Below are 5,027 nucleotides of genomic sequence, written 5' to 3' on the forward strand. Positions count from 1 at the left end.
CTGCTATAATTCGTTTTTGTATGTTGTCGTATTTTAGGGTTTTTTATTTGCTGGTCTCGACAGCCACCAATTTCTTGGCGCTGTTAACGAGCATTTGTTATCTTTGATCGATTTCTTTTTCTATGCTCAAGTTTCTTTGTTTCCTTTTTATTATTAGAGAATTTTATATAGAAACCTCCAAAAAAATTAATTTGTTTTTTAGATTTCCAAATTCTTGGCGACGATGGCACCAGAGATGTGTTGTGTGATGGAAATCAATTTCGAAGCCGGAGAAGAAAAGCTTACCGGCGGCGTTGGTGGAGGAAGGCATTGGAGTGGTGGCCCTGGCGAAGGAAAGCAAGTGGCTGGAGGTGGGGTTCGACTGAAGAAAAATCACGTACCTTTGTTGCCTTGATCAAAGACGATAACGAGGAAGGAGCAGGCAGCTGCGGCGACGGTCGAAATGCGAGGGGAAGGGACTTGTCACAACCAAAAATACAACCCAAAAATTTCATTTTCAAAATCATTTAACAAACATAAATATCATCGCCATGGTATAAGATCATAAAACATCTTTCTCAAAATATCAGAAAATTCTGTCATCGTAACACAATCCCATATAAAACATCAGAGTAAACTCCTAGGCTAAGAAAGTTGTCATGTGAGCCATGCTATCATCCCGAGCCCTTTCCCTTGCTAGCTGAAGTACCTGAAACCAAAACTGAAACTATAAACACGAAGCTTAGTGAGCTCCCCCAAACTACCACATACCATACAATAACACATATAACAAATATTGGGCCTTGCCCACTGTGTCGGGCCCCGCCCGACATCGGACCGGAGTCCGGCATAAATTAGGCCCCGCTCACTGCATCAGGCCCTGCCCGACATCGGACCGAAGCCCAGAATCATTGGGTCCCGCCCATTGCATCAGGCCTCGCTCGGTATTGGACCGAAGTCCGGAATAAACTGAACATAGCATAAGCAAAAAACATATAACATAATCACATATACTGCATCGGGCTAGCCCGATATCGGACCGGAGTCCGGAACATATACACATAACATAAACATGCATGAATCACGAAGACATCAAGCATTCATAACTATTTCTTGGGACCACCCCGACATTGTACCGAAGTCCGGAACTACTATCATCTAAACGGGTCAGCGTTGTGGCCGTAGACCCGTTCCTACTGGAAGGAAACTCACCTCGTACGGCTGACTGCTGAAAAACTAGGTGAGTGCTCCCTTTCTGCTGCTCCGGCGACTCTCCGGCTATAATTCCATAACAACACTTAATCAAAATATGATAATCCCTCTTAGGGTAAAATGACCATTTTACCTTTCTGATCAAAGTCAACGCCAAGGTCAAAGTCAACTCTCAGTCAACCCAACTCGCCGAGTCCCTTTACCGACTCGTCGAGTTCAAATGGTCATGACGTCGGGACATCTCGATTCTACTCGTCGAGTCTCTCCTTGGACTCGTCGAGTTCTTTTGCTTTCAAGTCTCACTCATTTCTAACTCGCCGAGTCATCTCCTTAACTCAGTGGTTTCACTCATAATCAAAGAAGGGTTTGGGGACATTGATCTGACTCGTCGAGTTCCAAGAACAACTCGGCGAGTCCCTTGCATGCTCATATTATACAGTTGATCCTAGGTGATCCCACTGCCTCAAATTCACAGATCTGGACTCCTAAGGCTAGAATAATACGTAATGTTTCTAACTTTACGTGCATGTATGATGCTATGAAGCTAGATCACTCAAGACAAGCTAGAAGTGAGAGTCTAGGGTATAGAATGGGATCTTCGCTGAATAAAGGTGGCAACTTTGAGCTTCTGGAGCTCAAGAGTGCGTAGATCTAAAGCCCTTATAGTCCCAAAATCTCTCTCTCTCTCTCTCTCTCTCTGAATTTAGCTTGGAAAGGACCCAAAAGTGGCAACAAACAAGCTTTCATGGAGATCTAAGTGAAAATAAGCCAAGGTATATACTTTATACCTTCAAGAGCTCTAAAATGCAACAACTCTGAATCTCCTGCCTCTTCTTGAATCACCAAGAGATCTCTTCCTTCTCCTAACTTCAAATCACACAAAAAAATGGCTAGAAAGGCTTTAAGACACTCAATGGGTGCTAGGCTTTCGAGAATGGACTGTGGAGGTGATGGAGGCTTGGGTTAAGACTCATAATATTGCTTAAATAGGGTGCAAACCCGAAGGATTAGGGTTTCCTCCTGATGGACCTACTCACCGAGTCCATTTCTGACTCGTCGAGTAGTCCATTTAAACCCCACGGTCCAGCTCGCATCTACTCGACGAGTTAGGGCTACCAACTCGTCGAGTAGCTCTTATAAAATGAACATTTAGAGAATTACTTTTGTACCAGGGATGGGGCGTTAAACTTCTTCCCCACTTGACTTAGACTTTGTCCACGAAGTCTGCTGAATCTAGAAACAACTCCGGGTGGTGCTCCCTTATCTCCTCCTCGGGCTCCCATGTCCACTCTGAACCCTTCCGGTGCTGCCACTACACCTTCACTAACTGTACTCTCTTGTTCCTCAGCTCTTTCACCTTGCGATCTAAAATCGCCACAGGTCTCTCGATATAGTTCAGGCTTTCGTAATCAAACGAAGCTACTCGGCCCACTATCTTTTCGCACTTCTGACGCTCCTCCTTTAGGCCATCCACCTGCGCCTCCCTAATCTGCTCTAGCAGTGGAGTGATCACTGTCATTCTCAGACAAGTATCTCGGATCGGAGCCACCACGGCCTTGCGGCTCAGGGCGTCAGCGACTATGTTGGGCTTGCCCGGGTGATAAAGGATCTCACCGTCGTAATCTTTTACCACGTCTAACCGCCGACGTTGCCTCATGTGCAGATTTGACTGGTCCATGAGGTACCTCAAACTCTTTTGGTCCGTGTAGATAGTACACCGGACCCCATAGAGGTAATGCCGCCAAATCTTGAGGGCGAACACCACCACCCATAACTCCAAATCATGTGTCTGGTAGTTAGCCTCGTGAGGCTTCAACTGTCTCGAGGCATAATCTATCACATGCCCCCGCTGCATCAACACTGCTCCCATCCTTGTGATCGAAACGTCACAGTAGACTACAAAGTCATCTACTCCCTATGGCAGGATAAGAATCGGCGCCTCGCACAATCGCTGCCTGAGCATCTCAAAGGCTGTCTGTTGCTAAGGACCCCAGCGAAACACCACCGACTTCTTGGTCAGTCGGGTTAGCGGAACTGCTATTTTGGAGAAATCCTGAATAAACCTCCTGTAATACCCTGACAAACCCAGGAAGCTCCGAATCTCGGATGGAGACCTCGGGACCTCCAACTGCATCATGGCCTCGATCTTAGCTGGATCTACTAATATACCCTTCTGGTTGACAACGTGCCCTAGAAACTGCACCTCGTGCAACCAGAACTCGCACTTGGAGAACTTTGCGAAAAGTATCTCCCTCCTCAAGGTCTCAAGCACCTCCCTCAGGTGTTCCTTGTGCTGCCCCTCATTCTTGGAATAAACCAAGATATCATCAATGAATACTATTAAACACCGATCCAGCATTGGTCTGCACATGTGGTTCATGAGATCCATGAACGCGGCTGGAGCATTGGTGAGCCCAAACGGCATCACCACAAACTCATAATGACCATAGCAGGTCCTAAAAGTGGTCTTCTACACATCATGATCATTGACCGCATCTGGTGATATCCGAACCGTAGATCAATCTTGGAAAACCAAGATGCTCCCTAAAGCTAGTCAAACAGATCATCTATCCTCGGGAGTGGGTAACGGTTCTTCACAGTTACCTTATTCAGCTCCAGATAATCAATGCACATACGGTGCGACCCGTCCTTCTTATTCACAAACATGATCAGAGCTCCCCATAGCGAACTGCTCGGCCTAATAAATCCCTTGTCTAGCAGCTCCTACAGTTGTGTAGACAGCTCCTGTATCTTGGGAGGAGCCAACCGATACGGTGCCTTGGTTATCAGAGCCGCACCAGGGACCAGGTCAATCCGAAACTCAACCTGTCTCTCCGGAGGTATCCCAGGCAAATCCTCTGGGAATACGTTCGAGTACTCTCGCACTACTGGTACATCATCGACCATCGTATTACCCTTCTCCCGGGTATCCATGACGTAAGCAACATATCCCACGCAAACCTGCTGAAAATAACATCTCGCTCTCACTGCTGAACATAGAATCGGTTCGTGCTGTGGTCTCTCACCCTGAATCATTAACTCTCCCCCACTAGGAGTGCGAACCCTCACTAGTTGCAGCTTGCAATCAATCATCGCCCCGTTGGGGCTCAACCAATCCATACCCACTATAACCTTATTCCCTCGCAAGGGAATTGGGACTAAGTCCATCGAAAACTACTCAACAAATAACCGAAGTGTACATCCTCTATGAATTCTCGCGACCCTGACGGTCCTATCATCTGCTATCTCAACGTCGAGTGGGAAACCAACTCCCCTGAACTCTGCTAAATTGCTTGCAAAGTGCATGTAACACCAGTCAAAATAGGTCAATAGACAATCACATGTGATTATACCAATCATATAATTTTGTAAACAAGTAATGTGATAAACATACTATGTAGCTCATGATAAATTCTAATACAAATACGAACTTTCTTCATAATACAACTCAAAGTATATGGCCATACGATTCCAAAGATATAGAGAAGGTCTGAATCTGACTTCGCATAAGGAAGTTGTGATAAACCGAACACTATATATCTCTATAATAAGAGGAATTTAAAATAGACTTAGAATTAGCCATTGGATTCTAAAAGAGAGTTGTAGTACTTGTAAATACCTATGCGTGGATACAAAGAACGTCAAAAACGGAGTTCGTATGCGAAAGTTACGACCTTCCAAAGATTCGACTATCAGAAACCCTAATCTGACTAAACTCACGACATGAACAAGGGTTTATTCACGACATGAGGTGTCATTTTGCCACATCTTGGAATCTAGAAGGTGTGTAACGAGGCTACGAAGGGATAAGATCCAAAATCACGACGTGAGCAAGG

The sequence above is a fragment of the Lactuca sativa genome, chromosome 2 (genome assembly GCF_002870075.4).
Source record: "Lactuca sativa cultivar Salinas chromosome 2, Lsat_Salinas_v11, whole genome shotgun sequence".
Taxonomy (NCBI): domain Eukaryota; kingdom Viridiplantae; phylum Streptophyta; class Magnoliopsida; order Asterales; family Asteraceae; genus Lactuca; species Lactuca sativa.